Raw genomic sequence first — 21,129 nt, 5'->3', positions numbered from 1 at the left:
TGTCATAACAAGCTACTACAAATATGGCCGCCATAGCATGCAGAAATGCAGTGTCTGGTACAGGTACAGAATCCTGCATTTTCTGTTGTGTTGCAGGTCTGAAGTTGGGAGAATGGACATAATTTAAAACGTTAAATAAATACACATTTAACAACTTATGCAAAATAACTGTGTTTCTTATTACATACTCCATAGTGCCAGAAGATAGTTAATAAAAAAAAGTTCTGTTAAATGTTTCCTGATATTCCTTTGAAGAAATATTTGGTTAATATTTTGAAAGGCATTCAGATGTGAAAAAAAATATATATATCTTCATTTTAGTCAATTGTACAATTACCACAATAATAAAACATATGGTATGTTAAAGGATATTTATGCCCCTCACTATCACCAATGGAGTGGCCACCTGGCTCTCTGGCGGATCTGAAAGGTCAGATGGTAAGAACGGTTAGTAGCGTGTAGCGGGATAAAGGCAGAGCGAGATTTGTGGTGACCTGTTGGCAGCTTCAGTTCGGTTACCACTATTCGCTGAGCATGGGTACGGTTTCCAAATCTGTTGGCTCCCATGTGCTGTTATACGAGGCTATGTGTGGTTTGTTTTGTTGTTGCAGTGTAGTGAAGTGCTTGCATTTTGCGGTGCAGGAGAGTGGTAGTGTTTGTTTACCATTTGAGAGGTGTGTGCCAAGAGTTGAAGTTTTCGAGGATCGGTTACTGGCGTGTTATCGTTCTTTCAGGCATCTATTTTGGGTGTCCATGGCCTTGCAATCTGCTGGAGCATTCCTCTGAGGTTCATTCACCTGGTTCTGCATGAGGCAGTGGCCTATCTATGAGGCCGTCTAGTGATCCGTGGGAGGGACAGGAGGTGAGGGTCTCCCCCACACAGGGTTAAGATTGGTTAAGATTGTAAGCATACTTTTTTTCTTTTTCAAAAAAGTCTTTTCAAAAAGGGCTCTGCCTAGCATCGTCTCCCTGAGCTCCTCGGAGGAGGTCCCTGTGGTATCCCACACGTGGACCTCCTTACCCTCGCAGGCGTACCTACATTAATAAATGATGCGGACACAAGGAGCTGGGGTGCAACACGTCTTCTCTTTATTCTATAACCAACAGAACTCCCGCCCGTGGCGGTGACTCCTCCTCCTGTCACGTGGGGCGCAGCCCACTCAATAACACTCACAGAGAGAGGACTGTTCCTCTCTATGATAACTGGTGACGACACCACACCCTCCCGTCACTAAACAGTCAGTTGCGTTCTCAGCCCATTTCTTCAATGAGGCGAGTGGGCTTTCTCCTGACTCTCTGTGGACGGTGATCCATGTTTGGGGAGACTGTCATCTGCTCTTCGGACGTCACGTCATCTCCAGAGTCTTCTCTGTCTCCCTCGTAAGGGGCGTCCCAGTGGGAGAAGGTATCACACATGCTCGACCTTCTGGATGGATGAAAACTAGGCATCCTTCGGAAGTGCGACGAGTTTCGCGTTATGGACCGGTGATGCCCTTCAGCCGTGATGAGAGACCCTTTTCTTCTTGTGATGATGAGGGGCTCCTCACTGAACGGCGTCACATTCTTACGCTGTTGCTGCTGTCGGACCACTACCATGTCCCCTGGCGCCAGGTCACTCTCTCTGGCTCTGTTCTTGCGGTCAGCTGCTTCCTTCATGTGTTCTTTCATGAGGGAATCTCTAGTTCTCATCTCCGCGTCCCTTTCGTACTGTCCTTCATGGTCGGGTGCGTGCGGTAGTCGTGTTTTGATTATTCGCCCGAACATCACCTCCGAAGGTGACTTCCCCGTGGTGCTGTGTGGGGTGTTCCTGTAATCACGCATGAGTTGGTACAGCAATTTTTCAACAGGCTCGCCTGTGAGGCGTGCGATCTGAGTTGTGCGTTTGATGTTGCTCATGAACCTTTCCACGGTTCCATTTGCTTGAGGCCACAAAGGTGTTACTTTGCGATGTCGGAATCCCATGTATTCTGAGAATCTTCGAAAGTCTTGTCCCGTGAAAGGTGGTCCGTTATCGGACTTTACAACCTTCGGTATGCCATAGATTGCGAACATCCGATCGAGGGCCGGGATGTGGGAGTGGTGTGCTGCCCTGTTATAGTGAGCGGGTTGGTGCTGTCCTGGTTCCATCGAGGGCTTTCCATTTCTGCCGGCCCCTTTCATTTTGCTGCGAAATATCAGGCATACGGACTGGTAGTGGTTGTCGCCACCACATGCGGAGCATGTCTGTCCCATGGCTGGACATGTCCCTTCGTGTGGGTATTCATGACCGCACCGGTAGCAGAACGGGTCTTGAGTGGTTCTCGTCGTGCCCTCCAGCTTGTTAATGCTTTCTTGTTTGCCGTGCGTGATCTTTATGTCGTCCAGGCCTTCCACCTGCGCTGCTAGGGCGGCGTCGGATCTCGCAAGGCGCAGGATTTCTTCTAGGTTTCTCGGCTGTTGTAGTAGTCGCTTCCGAAAGTCCGCGCTTTCACACCCTACTATGATTTGCGACCTGAGGGCCTCTTCATTTGAGTAATTGTTGAAGTCACAGTGCTTCATCTTCGATCTCAGCCTCATGACGAATGCGTCTATGGATTCTCCTTTGTTTTGTTTGGTGGTGTGGAACACATGCCGTTCGTAGTCAACGTTTGTGTGAGGTGTGAAATATTCAGTGAGCGCTGTCTTTAGCTTGACATAGGTGTCTATGGTGTCTTCCGGCATCTCCTCAAGGATGTCACGTACATTGGAACCAACCGCATGATTTAAAAGGTTTAGTTTCTGTTCGTCCTCCAGTGGTCCCGCGGCCTTAAGGCATACTTCAAAGTCTCTCAGCCATCTTCTCCACCTTGACCCGAGGGTGCTTGTCTCTGTGAGGTCAAAATTCGCTGGTAGTTGAGCTAGCAGGCTGTCCGTCATTTTTCTGTGCTGGGACGTTGAGGATCCCTCCCCTTGTGCTGGTGTCACTGGGATTGTGAGCGACACCCTACGGGCTGGAGTCGCTGTGGTGGTGGGTGACTCCTCTTCTGATCCGCTCATGAGCTTGATCTGGACTTGCCTGTCGTTACCACGTGCAGTGGCTTCTGACCGCCACTAGGGGGAGGCACTGTGTTGGGAGATCTGTTCGAGTGCGGTGGCGTCTGACCGCCACTAGGGGGGGGGCACTGTTGTTGGGAGAACTGCTCTCCTTGTACCAGATGGGTGCGGATGGCTGTGTGTGGTTCTACAAGGCTTCGTGGGTGTGCCTTCTGAAAACGTGGTTGGCGTCAGGGCTCTTGCTTACCCTTATTGCAGGTGTTAGGAGTGGGCACACTGTGTCCGATGCCGTTGGCGGGAGGCCACACACTCCTCAACCGCCCGGTGGTGCAGATGCGGGGAGTCACGGCTCCACCCGCGCCTCGATGCGCTCGCTCTTCGTTGCCGTTGGCGGGAGGCTACACACTCCTCGACCGCCCGGTGGTGCAAATGCGGGGAGTCACGGCTCCACCCGCGCCTCGATGCGCACGCTCTTGCCGTTGGCGGGAGAGGGATCTTCCAATTCTCCCGCCTGGATTGAGCGTATCACGGGGAGCTGCGGCTCCTGTTCCGCCCGTGGGGTAAGCGCTCCGGCGCCTATCATCAACACGGGGAGCTGCGGCACTTGCTCCACCCGCGGAGTGGGCGCTTCGTGGCCACTTCTCGCTGGGCTCACCCGCTCCGGTCCACAATCTTCAGGGTGCCGGAGGGCGAAGTCATCCAGGCGTCCTTCGCTATGACCAGAGGCGGCGGGCACGGCGGGTGCGTGTCCGCCTCGTCGCCAGATGTGGTATCCCACACGTGGACCTCCTTACCCTCGCAGGCGTACCTACATTAATAAATGATGCGGACACAAGGAGCTGGGGTGCAACACGTCTTCTCTTTATTCTATAACCAACAGAACTCCCGCCCGTGGCGGTGACTCCTCCTCCTCCTGTCACGTGGGGCGCAGCCCACTCAATAACACTCACAGAGAGAGGACTGTTCCTCTCTATGATAACTGGTGACGACACCACAGTCCCCTCCCTATGAATTATAAGTGCTACCTCTCCCATCTAGCGTTAGTGTTTAATGCTCCTTCTTCTCTAGCAAAGGTCTCTGTCCATTGGGTTTGGCCTAGTGAGGTGGTTTGGCTTTGGAGGTACCGGATTCATTCTGGTTCTGTGGCAAAGAGAAAGGTTTTGAGTAGTTTTCAGATTCTGTTTGCTATCAGCCAAAAGTGTGTTTGTGACACATATGCATTTTTTCATCATGTGTCAGTCTGCCTGTTTACTTGGGGCTATGAACAGACAGTGCTGCAACCGTTATAAAAAACAAACAAAAAAACTAGCTCGACCTGGCGTATTCCAGCTAATATAGCACTCTCTCTTTCTCTGTGCTCTCTTTCTCTCTTTCTATCTCTCTAACACTCTCTCTCTCGCTTGTGCTCTCTCTCTCGTGCTCCCTCTCTCTCCCGCTCTCTCTCTCTCTCTCAATCTGTTGCCTTGTTTTACTCTCTGTAGGCAAGGACCACAATGTTAGACGCACATTTGCTAGAACCCCACCTCAGCCGTTTGTTGAAAATCAGCACAAGCAGAGTAAATAAATACGTATATCCCAAAAGACTGGGAATGATGTGTTTTCCATGGTTAAAAACAGAAGGAAGGCAGAAGCAAAAGAGGTATTTGGAGACATACTTGTCATGTGTGCCCCCTTTAGAAATGTCATTGTGAGGGTATTGTACATAGAGTTGTGGGGTGTACATATAGGCTTTGTGGGTCATGTCGAATTTCTGATACACCTTATAAGGGACTAGAGCTATAGGCTGCAGCATTTATTACGTTTATTTTTGTGTGAATTATTTATGTGTGTGCATAATGTAACACACACCACACCGTACATTCTGAGATAAAAAATGGTTTGTATTCTTGGAAAAAGAAGCTACTTAACAGAGGTAATTATTTAAGTGTACCAACAATGTAACCTGATTCTTTTTTAAATTGTACCATGTTCATTGCTAATGATCAAGTCCCGTACCTTCGATAGTCATAATAAGAATGTTGCTGGTGTACTAAAGATCACAACACATTATCAAATCCTAGAATAACCATATACTTTATTTTATGGTAGGTTATGACTCTAAGATGGACATTTTGTTAACTTCTCTTTTAATCTTTCAAAATACCCCTATGAGAAAGGGGAAGTGACCAAAAAGCACCAAGGAGGGTTCTTAGCTACTTTGCATAAAATCAAAGAGCATTTTGGAACACAAGAATTATGACATATTGTTATATTTTACAGATGTGTCTAATATGTCAAATACGTGATACTATGGTTGCATGAATCACTAAGCGCATAATGTTGGTTGGGCTTTGCCTTCATTTCATTTTTTGCAGCCCTCACCCTAACATTAAAATCAATTGAACCCGGTATCCACATATACTCGTTTGGACAGCCCCAGGATTTTATGTGGAGGTAAAATGACTGCAACATCAACTACTCCTCTGGTGGCTGACATATTGGGACTGAGGTCTACACTTTCTATGTACATGCCCACAACATATACATGTTGGATAATACCATAACCATTGTAACAGTAATTGACAATGCAAACAGTTTGGGCTTTTGTGTAGGTATGGGAATGGCACTAACCAGGCACAGCCATAGTGGTAATAACTGCCCACTGTTGGTAGCAGGTGCAAAATGGTAAGAGTACCTGGGAATCTAATAGCAGAGCCTGGACACAATTTAAAACGTATGCACAAGCCAAAAATGTTGGCTTTGCCAATGCTTGTTTTAAACAGGACTTAGTGGCTTTGCAGATGCTTCTTTTTAAAAGGGCCTCAGTGAAGGCCATCCAGACTGCTTATACATTGAGTGCCTGTAGGCAGGCCTGGTAAGCCATTTTCTATTACACCAGTAACGTGTTTACAACTCCAATTAAGTCATTAACTCTCAGAAGACTGCTTTGAACAAACACTGGCAGACACTCTGAATGCAAAGCCTGATAGTAAGGCTTTAAGTGACCTCTAAGAGATACCATGAGGAGGTGTTTTGGGTGGTTAGAAGCAGGAATGCATTTGAATGGCCTTACTGACAAGAACAACTGGGGACCACAATAGACAATTTCGTGCAAATAAAACAGGCTGTAGTTCTGCAAAAAAAAAAAAAAACACTAAACTGCTACAATGAAGTTTGTTAAGTTGTTTATTGTGTACATTTTGCAGTATGCCATAGCAAACCAGTAAAGGTCAGCCATTTTATCTATAAATGCACACAGTGAACAGGGATTGTGAACCTTAAGCGGCCTCTTAAATATTTATGAGCGCAGGCTCCAGCGATTGCAGAAGAATCTTGTACTATTATAAAAATAATAGAACCCTGCTGTGTCTGCCATCCTTGGTAGGCCATTTTCATATATTATGCATGGGTAAGTGCTGCTTATGGCCGTTCTCACTGGAGTGTGGAAAGGTAGCCTTCGCCTGAGCAAACAGGCGGTTCGCGGCTCGGCGAGTAATGTTTTTCCAACATGGGGGGGCTCTGTGCGGTTGGAGACTGCTCGATGTGCTCCAAATTTGATGTTTGTTTCACCTGCTGTTATCCTCCGTTGCCGGCAGATCAAGGTGATTACTTCCTGGGAGTTGTCAAGAAAAGAAACAGGGAAGCCTGTGATGCATCGAAATTGGAATGAGCACATAGCCCAATGTAATCAAGCCACCGCCACGGCCGCCAAAGGTATCCGCTGGGTTCTAGCTTGCGCTACTTGAGGAAATGTTCATTTGTTTTGTATCGCGCTCAGGGGCGTGGCTTGGCAGCCATGCATCAGAGCTCTCAAGATGGCTGCATAAATCACAGCATGACAGACTGGACGTATAATTGATGTAATTTGTACAATTAGGAATCTTGAGAAGTACAATGCCAGTAAATTCTGAAGGACAGTGTAGAATTGATTCATTTTAGGGGATTGAGTTCTTGCCCTTTTCCTGTTTCCTTCTGGATGCTTCCCTAAATAGAGGAGGCAGGGATGGTATAATCTCAGAGGATTGTTACAAAATATTCTGACCTTTGGGGCATCAGGGTCAAGCAGGGCTTCCAACCACTGGATGCTTCGTGAATGACCATGGGTGTTTGGTAGTTCAAGAGTGTGGGCAGACGCCTACTTGAGGATATCCATTTTTTTTAAATCTTTTGTTTGGACATTCGAATGGCATGGCAGTGAGAGGGATGCATTTAGGTTTCATGATATTCACAAATCATTATCACACAGCTCAGTTAGTTAATGTTCCAGTTGCAAGTAGACCATGACTTTTCACATTATTTTTTCTTACATTTCATTGGTATCTTTCAGACTGAACTACAAAAATAGCCATGGGAGGATAGATCAGCGGCAGCGTGCGCGTCTTGGAAGCAAGACGACACGAAGCAACAACAGGTTCGATCCCCGGGTCCGCGCGTTATAAATACGTAACTAAGAAAAAATAAAACACACAATTACGCAACTAAGAAAAACAAAAAAAAAACAATTCCTGTAACAGCGCCTCGATGCCTGCGGGCTGTGTGAGCAGCTTTATAAATGTAAAATAAATAAATGGCAGATGTCCTCAACTCATTCTCCTTTATATCTATTCACTCAGATGTACACCTTGATTTCAGATCATATTCAATAGCAAGTTTATTTACTGAAATTTATTAGCCACTTGCTGTCGATTTTTCGCTACTTCTAGTTTCTATCTAGTTTCTATTTTTGTGAATGGGTGATTACAAATTTGGGTGCCTGGTAGCAAAGTTAAGAATGTCTCAACGATGAAAAAACATTTCTGGGGTTGTTTGTGTTGATGGGATGTGATCTAACGCAGGACGAACGCTAATATTGTTTTGGTCATCCCCCTTCATTAATAGTTCAGATGGGGAAACTATGGGGTGAATAGCTGTCCCTGTGCAATGCCAATGGTGATGTGGAGATAGATATGTAGAAAGAAAGAGGTGAAATAAACCTATCCATTTGCTACAACAGCAAAATGGTTCACCTTAACCAATGCCTATACTTTTCTTCATGTCCAAATTGCTGTTGTCACATTGCATTATAATATTTTGAAACATCTGCTCTGAGTTCTTTGGTTGTTCTTCAGGTCTAGTGAGTATGTGAACACTTTGGCTACACCTGGCTCCTGGAGTACATTGAGAGATAAGCGCAAGCCAGACACAGGGTCCGTAGAGCTGAAGGTAGAGCAGACCTATTGAGTCAAGTCTGTCAGAAGTATATATTGGGATCTCTGACTAGCACCTCTATTTTCGATTATGAGGATTGGCCATATCGCAGCTCGGCGCAGGCAAGCATGTTACCAGTTTAAATGTTTGAGAGGGATTATAAGAAGCAGGGCAGTCTGGACGTTCTTAGATGTATGATGGAAGAGCAAATGAGGGAATAGACCTGTTTGGTTACAGACACAGTTCTGCTTAGAAGAATTACAGGATTACCAGCAAGGGGTGCTGCACATACTTTCCAGGGATCAGAATCAAGTATTGGCTGTACAAATGCCACCTCTGCTATCCTGCTGGTACTGCAAAACATGGTTATTGCCCCCCATTGGCCTCATGGATTAGGCTGCAATCCACTCTAACTTGGAGGCCAAAAGGTTAGGCAAATATGGACACAAATATATTGCTCCCCAACCAAAATTCCTGAAAATTAAACATGCCCTGATTTGCCAGAATGCATAGCATTCTGGCAAATAAACTGGGCAGAATGCTGTGGCAATTCTAATCAAGGGACTAGCAGACATTTCAGATAATTACGGTCCAGCTTTGCCCTTACTGCACTCCAGCTGAAGGTGGAGTGACATTTCTTCAATTCCATTTGGGTGGTAGAGAGCAATCAAGGGGGTAGAATTAACAAGCAATTTTGCACCTCTGCTGTAAATGTCCCCCACCGCTAATACCCAGTCTTTTGAAAAGTGAATGGCTTATCAGATGTTGTTGAGCTAGTCACTGAGCAAACAATGATTGTAAAGTTCTTTCAGCATTTATTTTTAGGAACCCTATGCCTTCTGGTATTCGAGCATTGTGACGAAATCGATATGGACAGCTGAAGGACAAGGGAGAGCAAGGGTTTTTAGGTGCTTTGTGTAAGGAAAGATTTCTTAATTGTGGGTAATTTTCCTTCCATGTGGCAACCCCTAAACTTTTTGCTGTTGTTTTCACCATGATCTAGACTTTGCCAGAGAAGTGCAGCCTTCTGCCGCACTCCTCTGGGCTTTCGCTCCATTCTTACGGGGAAACTGACATGCCCTTAAGACAGTCAGTACCGGGAAACACTGTTTTACGTAGTTTCTTTATCATGTTGCGGCTTTCGTGCAACATGACACAAGAGGGCACTGTAAGCTAAGTTACTGCTCTCTTGGGTCTCTATTCTTCTACAGGCCCTAGATACTCTTTTTGGATTGTAACTGATCGGAGCAAGTGAATCACGGACGGGAATGGTGGCAGCGATCGTTTCTTGTGTTTTTGAGCTCCTTTTGGCGTTTTAAGCGCGTTTCTCGCGCTTAGCCCAAAATGGTGGCCTGGCTCGCAAAATGGCCAGACCACGAGGCTCCTTTGTCCTGTCCGCTGACCGTCTTGCTCCCCTCACCTTCCCCAGGTCGAGCCGACCCGGGGCCTTCCTTATTTGGGCATGTACTTTCCCGCGAAACACGGATGCTTTCGCGGGCTTCTACAGGCCTTGTGTGTGCCTCCAGGATGTGGGCTGGGATGTCTGATCCCAATACACATCCTGGGTGCCAGAGAGTCTAGGGTGGTGTGAATGCCTGGGACCACCATGGTCCGTGATAGGTCCACGTATGGTGTGAGTGTTGATGAGCGGATCTCCCATTGGGTCCCCTCCGTTTTGGCGCGAAGGGAACAGTGGATAAGAGGGGGCTGGAAACACCACTACCATGTCGATCTCCTGAGTTCTCACAAACAAAGGAATACAGGAGCCAAGTATCCTGCAACCACGAGGCTGAACCGAGGAATCGCTGGTGACCCGCTGAAGGACTGCTCCTCTGCACTTCTGTCGCTTTGTGAAACCCTTTCTACCTCTGATCGAACCAGAAGGCCTGTACTGGTACTTCGACCCTTGGAATAGCGGGAACAGCTATTCTCGGCATCTTCACCATCTCCTGCACGTAAGCCTTCGGAAGTGTCTGTGGGCCATCCATCAGACTGACCAGCCTACCCAGGAGTCTTGCTCTGTAACCGCCGCCAGGTTGTGTTATATTTCGAGTCCTTGTCACTCTCACACGATTCATATACTTGGCATTCCCAGGTCTGAAGTGAGTAGTGTACATTTGGCTGAGATACACGCGGCCGCTCCGTTGCCCTGCTGTGGTAGCAAACTGTGCGGGTTCACTTCGTTTGGGACATCTTTAACTCAACTCTGCTGCTGCAGAATCTACACGACGATGAGACGTCCCCTGCTCTCCTGAACCTGCCAGCACTGAAACTGACGCGGAGAAGCCTGGGTCTGCTTGCATCGGGGACCGGTGAGTAGCATAGCTAGGAACTGGTCGCCCTCCTTCAGGAGCCCATAGCTTTTCCCCGCTGTGTCAAAACAGCACGCCTTTCCATACTCGCGCTCTGCTTCTGCCCACAGTGGAGGCTGCGCTTAAGTCGCGGAACTCTGTTCTTCTTCATTTGTGCACCAAACTGAACTGCCTGATTCCCTCGAAGAGACTCCCCTTTTTGCCCGTTGGCACCAGCGTGTGCAGGTACTTTTGAGCACAAGGCTCCACTCTTCGTAGGGCTTGGACTTCCTTTTAGTTAGGTGCCTCTGAAGGCGGACTGGGTCTAATCATTATTTTGCACTGCCTGTTTTCCTCCCCTTCTAGGTGGACTACACATTTCGTGCATCTAACGCTTTAGACTCATTTGTATTTGTATATATATTGTATTGGTTTGGTATGTGGTGGTTTACTATAGTTTTATTGTGATTTCTCGCTACGGTCATTATTGCAAAGGCCTTGGAATAAATGTGTATATATTTTTAATATAACACCTGTTTGGAGTAGTTTGTAAGTGTCCTTGCTTTGTGTGCTCATTGCGGGCTTTCAGTCACCCTCACCCCTCTTGAGACCTAGTCTTGACCGCCGCGATCGCTACCCTGATTGGTCTGGCTTGTCCAGAGGTTACCCTGTTCCAAGTAATTAGGTTGGCCTTCTGAACTTCTGCGCCGCCAGGACAGAGTTCAGAAATCCGTCTTAACAAATTGGTGGCAGCGGTGGGATACGACTGAAGGTATCCAGTGTTGCGCACAAACTAAGGCATTTCAAGTTATTCCTACCAGGACACGTAGTGAATTGTTATAGTATAACTTTAAAAAGGCCATAGTCCTATCTAACAGTATGGAAACAAATACCTTGTTAACTTTAAATGCTTCCAAATCAGAAACATTGAAAAAGGTGTGTGCGGAGAGAGGTGTTTCCTCTCAAGGCACCAAATTGGATATGATCCAAAGAATCGTGGCGTAGCAAGAAGCACAGCTTGACGCTATAACTTCTGAGGACAGTGCGGAAGGAGGTGGGGCTGCTCTCACTGGTAGAACCGACAGTTCTGCCGCTGCACTGATCCACCGCTATCACGAGGAAAGGGAGGATGAGATGTCTAATGTTTCCTCTGCCAGTGCTGATGGGAAGGCTATGCTGGAATTCAAGAAGCAAGAGCTACGGTTTAGGCAGGAGGAGCTTGAGTTCAGCATAGCCAAACTAAAAATCGAACAGGCAGAAAAACAGAAAGACAGGGATCACCAGTTGGAACTGACCAAGCTTCAGGTTGCAAATGGATCCAAGGGTCCTGGACATGGGTCTGGGGCCTCCTCTCATCCACGGTTTCCGAAAGATATGCTCAGTGTGTATGAGGAAAGGAATGACATTATGGACTGGCTGAATGCGTTTGAGCATGCATGTGAAGTTCAACAAGTTGACAATGCTGATAAGATTGCCTGGTTACTCAGCAGACTGCCCCATTCTGGCTGTAGTACCATTATGGAAATGTCGAAGGCTGAGCGAGCTGATTTCGCAATGTTAAAGCAAACTCTCATTTTAAAGTTTGGAAAGACTCCAGCCCAATATTTAAAACGATTCTGAGAGTACAAGAAAAAAGAAGGTGGTACTTGGGTATCTTATGTGACCGAATCCTTAAAAAACTTGACTGGCTGGGTCGAAGGTTATAAGGTTTCTACCTTTGAAGGCATGATAAATCTTGTCATGCTGGAACACATTTTTGCATCTTCTTCCCCGGAGCTTAAGCAGCATTAGGCCGATTCGAAGGAGATAGATCCTAAGAAGCTGGCCATTGCAGCAGACTTATGGGTGTCACATCGAGTGTCCCATAAGGACAAAACTCATCCTGGTAAGCAGGAGGAAGGGAAAAAGTCCAAAGATAAGGAGGGTGGAGAATCTGATAAATCCTCTTCTCAAAAGGGCCACAAAAAGAAAAATAAGGGTAAGACACAAGAGAACTTACAGGGTAGTGGAGGTCAGCCTCCGAAACAGAACTCTGGTTACAATAAGCCTCCCTATGTAAACAGACCCATTGGATCTTGTTTTGCTTGTGGAGCAACTGACCACGTGAAGGGGGATCCCCAGTGTAAGGTTAAACCTTTGGGGGTCCACTCCGCTAATCTGGCCTTCTCCTCCTACGAGGAAGAAGAGATTACAGGAGCATCCTTCTCCTCAGACTCATTTCCCAGCGGGATAGAAGCTGAGGTAGTTTTAGTTTCCCTGGGTTCCTGGGAGCCTAAAGTCGCAGAGGCTTATGCTAGGATTCCAGATAATACCAAGCACTACTTTAAAGACAGTGTGCTGATCAATGGAGTAGATACTCCAGCTCTTATGGATAGTGGATGCAGTCGAACTGTAGTGAATTCTACCTTGGTAGACTCAGAGGAAGTTGCCAGAGCTACTCTGATGCCCACTAAGTTGGCTGACTGCCCACTCCGTATGTTCTCAGTAATACCTGTAAATCTTACTTTAAATGGTACAGCAGTCAGGATTCCAGTGAGCATTCAGAGAAACGTCCCAGGAAAGGTCTTGTTAGGTAATGATCTCAGAGCTTTAGGGCTCGTAGGAGACACTGCCGACAGACCCTACACGGTCTCAAGCACGGGCAGCATTGGCCAAGACCAATACGATGCCCCAGCCGAAGGGGAAACCCAAGGCGAAAGGAGTAAACAAGTCAAGACGAGGGAAAGAGAATATTCCCCCGAGCTCGCCTAGCACTGCGGTGGAGGAAGTTGGTCAATCGCCCGGGCCTGACGAGGAGGTGGCGATGCCTGAAGTATTTGACCCCAACAACCATCCTGAACTAAAAGACTTGTTAGTAGAAAGTGGTCCTGATAGGGACGAATTCAGCAAAGGCCAACTTGAGTGCCCATCTCTGGAAGGCCTAAGGAGACAGGCCTGCTCCCAGCTTGAGGGTGAACCTCCTGGGACGCTTCAGATTTATTGGGAAGGTGGACTCCTGTATAGTGAGCCCACAGAGTCTACAGAAGGAGACCATAGGAGGTTGGTGGTTCCCCTTGCTGTAAGACCCTTCCTCCTGCAGTTGGCGCATGAAGTGCCCCTTGCTGGTCACCATGGTATTAAGAGGACCAAGCAAAGGTTATCCATGCACTTCTACTGGCCCAAGATGAGGGTGCAAGTAGAAAGTCACTGCAGGAGTTGTGCCTCCTGCCAGTTATCTGGTAAGGTTGGCTCGACAATCCAAGCTCCATTGGTACCACTCCCAGTTGTGGGAATACCATTCGAAAGGGTAGGGATCGACATCGTTGGTCCCCTTGACCCGCAAACATCCTCAGGCAATAGGTTTATCCTGGTGCTGGTCGACCATGCAACCAGATATCCTGAGGCCATCCCATTGAAAATTGTAACTGCCAAGTCAGTTGCAAAAGCGTTACTTGGCATATTTACTAGCGTTGGCTTCCCTAAAGAAGTTGTGTCGGATCGTGGCAGCAACTTTATGTCGAAGTATATGCAGGCTATGTGGAAAGAATGTGGGGTCACCTACAGGTTCTCTTCTGCATACCACCCCCAGACCAATGGTCTGGTGGAACGTTTCAACAGAACGTTAAAGAGCATGATTGGGGCTCTGGAAGAACCTCAGAGAAGAAAATGGGATCTTCTTTTACCATGCTCACTGTTTGCCTACCGAGAGGTACCACAGGAGGGTGTTGGCTTCAGCCCCTTCGAACTTCTGTTCGGTCATCCTGTACGGGGACCCTTAGCCATAGTCAAAGAGGGATGGGAGATGCCCACTCCCCCTGTTACTACCAATGTAGTAGATTATGTGCTGGGGCTCAGAAAACGGATGGTACTTCTGATGGGCTTGGCTAGTGATAAATTGAAGGCAGGACAAGTGCTGGTGAAACATTGGTACGACCAGAAAGCTTCCCTCATCAACTTTACACCTGGTCAGCAAGTCCTGATCATGAATCCCATAAGGCTTCGAGCTTTACAGGACAAATGGTCAGGCCCTTACACAGTGGTGGAGCCCCTGGGTGAGGTTAACTATTTAGTGGACCTTGGAAGGCCTGGACAGGCTCCAAAAGTGTTTCACGTAAATAGGCTGAAGGCTTTCGTCCCAAGAGTCGAAATCGCAGCACTGCTACTGGCTTCAGATGTTGAGGAAGAGGAGTCTGAACCTCTCCCCGACCTGTTCCAAAGCCGTCCTTCAGATAGCTCCTTTGAGGGTGTCCGAGTGGCCCCTCACCTGACTTCTGATCAGCAGGCTGAGGTGAAAAGTTTGCTTAGGCAGTTTTCCCCCCTGTTTTCACAGTCGCCTGGTTTGACACCTTGGTGCAAACATAACATAGACACAGGAGACAGTGTACCAACCAAAAGTAGGGGATACAGGATGTCAGACAAAGTACGGTCTTATATTAAGACCGAGGTCAACAAGATGTTAGACCTTGGGGTGATTGAACCCTCTAGTAGTCCTTGGTCCAGCCCTGTGGTTTTGGTTCCAAAGGCAGGCACTTCTGAATTGAGGTTCTGCGTGGATTACAGGGCTCTGAATGCTGTCACCAAGACAGATGCACACCCCTTGCCTCGAACAGATGAGCTGGTGGATACTTTGGGGGCCTCCAAGTACCCCAGCACGTTTGACCTCACTGCTGGCTATTGGCAAATAGCTTTAGCAGAACATGCCAAGGAGAAGACAGCGTTTTCTACTCCGGACGGCCTTTCAGGGTAATGCCGTTCGGGTTGAAAAATGCACCTGCCACTTTCCAGAGGCTTGTGAATCATGTGTTGAATGGGTTGGACGAATTCTGTCTTGCATATCTGGACGATATAGCAGTTTTCAGTGCCACCTGGGAAGACCATGTGAAACACCTCGGGATTCTGCTCTAGGCTCTTCAGAAAGCACACTTGACCATAAAGGCTAGTAAATGCCAGATTGGACAAGGCTCAGTGGTTTACCTTGGACATGAAGTAGGTGGAGGGAGGATACAGCCTCTTCCCAGTAAAGTACAAGCAGTACAAGACTGGCCTACCCCCACTACACAGACCCAAGTGAGAGCCTTCTTAGGACTCACAGGGTATTACCGCAACTTCGTGGCAGACTATGGCACCATAGCTGCCCCTCTGACTGCCCTCGCCACTCCGAAGAAACCCAAGAAGGTAACTTGGACCGACGAGTGTGAGAAGGCCTTCAACGGCTTAAAAGACTCCTTGTGCCAGGCCCCTGTCCTCAGGGCCCCTGATTATCAAAGACCTTTTATTGTGCAGACGGACGCCTCTGACACTGGGATAGGAGCTGTACTATCGCAAGTAGATGAGAAGGGTAAGGAACACCCTATTGGTTTTATTAGTCGCCAGCTTAAGGACAGAGAGCTCAGATGGTCCACAGTGGAGAAAGAATGTTTCTCTGTTGTGTGGGCCCTACGGAAGCTGAGGCCCTACCTCTATGGGACCCACTTCACTGTGCAAACTGACCATAAGCCCTTAAAGTGGCTAATGAACATGAAGGGAGAGAATCCAAAGCTGCTTAGGTGGTCCATATGTCTACAAGACTTCGACTTCACTATTGAGCATAGGCCAGGTGTCCAACATAGCAATGCTGATGGGTTGTCCAGAATGTTTAACCGACCTGAACAAGAGACTCATCCAGGGGTGGATTAGTTCCCCCTGTCCATAGTCTGGGAGGGGCGAGTGTTAGGAAAGATTTCTTAATTGTGGGTAATTTTCCTTCCATGTGGCAATCCCTAAACTTTTTGCTGTTGTTTTCACCATGATCTAGACTTTGCCAGAGAAGTGCAGCCTTCTGCCGCACTCCTCTGGGCTTTCGCTCCATTCTTACGGGGAAACTGACATGCCCTTAAGACAGTCAGTACCGGGAAACACTGTTTTACGTAGTTTCTTTATCATGTTGCGGCTTTCGTGCAACATGACACAAGAGGGCACTGTAAGCTAAGTTACTGCTCTCTTGGGTCTCTATTCTTCTACAGGCCCTAGATACTCTTTTTAGATTGTAACTAATCGGTGCAAGTGAATCACGGACGGGAATGGTGGCAGCGATCGTTTCTTGTGTTTTTGAGCTCCTTTTGGCGTTTTAAGCGCGTTTCTCGTGCTTAGCCCAAAATGGTGGCCTGGCTCCCAAAATGGCCAGACCACGAGGCTCCTTTTTCCTGTCCGCTGACCGTCTTGCTCCCTTCACCTTCCCCAGGTCGAGCCGACCCGGGGCCTTCCTTATTTGGGCATGTACTTTCCTGCGAAACACGGATGCTTTCGCAGGCTTCTACAAGCCTTGTGTGTGCCTCCAGGATGTGGGCTGGGATGTCTGGTCCCAATACACATCCTGGGTGCCAGAGAGTCTAGGGTGGTGTGAATGCCTGGGACCACCGTGGTCCGTGATAGGTCCACGTATGGTGTGAGTGTTGATGAGCGGATATCCCATTGGGTCCCCTCCGTTTTGGCACGAAGGGAACCGTGGATAAGAGGGGGCTGAAAACGCCACTACCATGTCGATCTCCTGAGTTCTCACGAACGAAGGAATACAGGAGCCAAGTATCCTGCAACCACGAGGCTGAACGAGGAATCGCTGGTGACCCGCTGAAGGACTGCTCATCTGCACTGCTGTCACCTTGTGAAACCCTTTCTACCTCTGATCGAACCAGAAGGCCTGTACTGGTACTTCGACCCTTGGAATAGCGGGAACAGCTATTCTCGGCATCTTCACCATCTCCTGCACGTAAGCCTTCGGAAGTGTCTCTGGGCCATCCAGCAGACTGACCAGCCTACCCAGGAGTCTTGCTCTGTAATCGCCGCCAGGTTGTGTTGTATTTCGAGTCCTTGCCACTCTCACCCGATTCGTACACTTGGCATTCCCAGGTCTGAAGTGAGTAGTGTACATTTGGCTGAGATACAAACGGCCGCTCCGTTGCCCTGCTGTGGTAACAAACTGTGCGGGTTCACTTTGTTTGGGACATCTTTAACTCAACTCTGCTGCTGCAAAATCTACACGACGACGAGACGTCCCCTGCTCTCCTGAACCTGCCAGCACTGAAACTGACGCGGAGAAGCCTGGGTCTGCTTGCATCGGGGACCGGTGAGTAACATAGCTAGGAACTGGTCGCCCTCCTGCAGGAGCCCATAGCTTTTCCCCGCTGTGTCAAAACAGCACGCCTTTCCGTACTCGCGCTCTGCTTCTACCCACAGTGGAGGCTACGCTTAAGTCGCGGAACTCTGTTCTTCTTCATTTGGCACCAGCGTGTGCAGGTACTTTTGAGCACAAGGCTCCACTCTTCGTAGGGCTTGGACTTCCTTTTAGTTAGGTGCCTCTGAAGGCGGATTGGGTCTAATCATTATTTTGCACAGCCTGTTTTCCTCCCCTTATAGGTGGACTACACATTTCGTGCATCTAACGCTTTAGACTCGTTTGTATTTGTATATATATTGTATTGGTTTGGTATGTGTTGGTTTACTAGAGTTTTATTGTGATTTCTCGCTACGGTCATTATTGCAAAGGCCTTGGAATAAATGTGTATATATTTTTAATATAAAACCTGTTTGGAGCAGTTTGTAAGTGTCCTTGCTTTGTGTGCTCATTGCGGGCTTTCAGTCACCCTCACCCCTCTTGAGACCTAGTCTTGACCGCCGCGATCGCTACCCTGATTGGTCTGGCTTGTCCAGAGGTTACCCTGTTCCAAGTAATTAGGTTGGCCTTCTGAACTTCTGCGCCTCCAGGACAGAGTTCAGAAATCCATCTTAACACTTTGTCCAACCCCGTACTGCAACTGTACTAACCAATGTCTCAGCTATAAAGATACACCAGATTGAAAGTGAACTGTATATCTCCTTCAGCTCTATTTTGGTAATCTCTTCAGAAATTTGAGTCGACACCAGAAGAATCCAAGCAATAATAGCACTGTAATTACCAAAGAAAATTCACATACTTCTATTATAATATTCACTTTACCTAAATGCATATTGCATGTAAATGCATATTGCATGCTAAAGAAATATAGACTGTGCTCTTTGGGAATTTTAGTGCAGGATCATTTCTGTCTGTTCTGCGATTTATAGGATGCCAGTAACAGAATTTTCTTTTCTTTTAGTAGGTTTTGATTAAGTTTTAAGATTAAAAAGTCAAAGAATGCATAACATTAGATCATAGTTGGGCAAGGTATACGTTGAATGCCATATGAAATAAAGATTCATAATGCACCTTATTCAATAAGCATGAACAGCGGAACAAACATGAAATACCAGGTTATATCTCCATTGTTCATTGAGAAAGAGATCAACTAACCAATGCATTAATACAGGGTTAAGCCTGCAATCTTTCATGATCTAAATCTTTTAAACTATGGAATGGACAGGAAAACATGGGGATAGGCAAAACCAACAAGACTGAACACGACACACAAGGAAGAAGTGAAGGAATGAATGGTACAATGTATATAACACAGCAAGGTCGGTGGACGCTTTTTAAGGGAAAAGGAGATCATCTATTGTACATAATAATCTGATAAACATTTATGAGGCATGAACTGTCATATTGTGACGTATACATAATTAGGAAAGAACATCCATTTAGAATCATATGTAGAAGTTAGGTTGAGGCGTGTGGGCATACAATGTAAAAGTCTGTAAATGTGACAAATATTGTTCCACCAACTTTTAACAGTTAAACTTTGCAATGATTTCCAATTGGCTGTTATTAGTTTAATCACAATGGCTATGAAGTTGTCAAATAAAAGAGGGGAGGAGTCATTAATATCCTTACCACAGGCAATAGTTCCCAACACAATATTTGTAAACGATAATGGGAGATACATATTAAAGATCTTTTCTAGGGGGGCGTGGCTACATAGCCACGTAAACGGACGTGTATCCTGGAGCTCCTGCTAATCCAACAACGATCCGAATGGTGAAGATGCATTTTAAGCAAGATATGAGTATTGAAATGGAAACCACAGCAGTATGAACATGCCGGGCACACAGCGGTGAAAAGGCTGAGACCAAGAATGCATGCAGTACAGAACACGAAAGGAAATAAGTTTGGACGTTCCTGCGAGTGAGGACAACAAAATGGCGCTTAGTCAAGAAGAAAGGAAAGGAGTAGTCACGCAGCATGAGTGAACTGAAACTGAGCCCAATCTCAAGGGGAAACAGCACCGGAGCCCACTAGAAGAAACTAGTAGATAGCAGCAGCTATAGAAGTCCAAGCAGAGCTGAACGTGCAAGCGGACGGCAGCTGCAGTCAGTAACACCAAGAAGCAGGAGATACATTGTGTCACGGGTCGCAAGCTGAGACTGCAGTGAGCGACCATGGAGAACATGCAGGGCACACAAGTCTGCTAAGCAGCAGTGCGAAGAGCGAGACCCCTAGCTGAGGCATATGTACCCGAGGCAGCGGGGGAAGCTAAACCGTGATAGGGAAGGCTGGCACAGGCAATTTGAACGCTGAGACGCAACGCGGGCCCCAACATCGGGGAACGCATGAAGCGATGAGGAACACGGAAAATTGAATATCAAGGAGCAGCAGTGCTGAGAGCTTGCAGAAGTGAAGTGAACCATGTACTAAGGTACTTAAAGTGCCGAGGAGGAGAGTGCACTGCTGTGTAACAAGCCAGTAAGCCTCACGCACGGAACCACTGGATGAACATTCCAACATCTACAAATGGTGCACAGCAGACCGGAATGCAAGTAGAAGCCTTGTGCCCTTGGAAGGAGGATTCGGAGCGTACTGGGCAACGTCCGACAGATGGAGAGCGGAGGAGGCGAGAGGTGTTTAGCCCTAGACATGCAGGAATAAAAGAGGAAGCAATTGCGGGGAAGCCTAACAGAGGGGGCCCTGGTGACTGTCACAGAAGAATAGAAGGAGGCTGGAAACCACAAATCAGTCCTGGACTCTAATCATACTCAGCTGCAAAGAGGGTGCTAAGGGACTTAAGGCAGCATAAATACCAACTAATAGCTGGCAGACAGGATGTACATGGAACTGCGGGCACTGTTTCAACTATAGGGGAGCTACAATTGCAACACTGGCAAGCTGGAGACAGGGATACTAAAGGGCCAGATACACCCACTCTCCAGTAAACACCTGAGAAGGCAGAAAGGTGCCGGAAAAGACCCTAATACACCCTGGATTCGACGAGGAACAAGGAACACAAGGCAGCATATACAAGTGCCAATAGCTCACAAATTCACCCGATACGGAACTGCAGGCAGTGCTCCGAAGCTGAGACTCGGAGTAATCCAAAAGGGGAGTCCCAGCGAGGATATATGCGTAGCACGGAACGCATGAACCCAATTATTCACAACACACCCTACAATGGTAGCGCAGAGGAGAAGGTGCTACGGTGCAGATTGGAATGGGATACTGGGCTGCAGTGGCACAGTGGATGTCTGTCCATGAACTGAAGCGGGACGTGCAATGCCCATGAGAAGTACAGTACAGCTGCACCCGGCCCCAAGCCAGCACGAGGGGGACGGCAACAAAGTCTTCCCGTGCGGATACAGTAACAGAAGGGTTACATTGACTTTGTTCAGGCGCAACAGTAGGAACTGGCATGGCATCTCAGCTGGAGCCTGCCGCCCAGGGGAAGTTAACGAAGAAGGTCGATTATAAATTGAGGTGAGCAGGCACTGTACGCATATATCGTGCAGGGTAATGCAAACA

Source organism: Ambystoma mexicanum, chromosome 8 (assembly GCF_040938575.1).
Source record: "Ambystoma mexicanum isolate Mex_15411 chromosome 8, UKY_AmexF1_1, whole genome shotgun sequence".
NCBI lineage: Eukaryota > Metazoa > Chordata > Amphibia > Caudata > Ambystomatidae > Ambystoma > Ambystoma mexicanum.
This window is presented reverse-complemented; position numbering follows the sequence as displayed.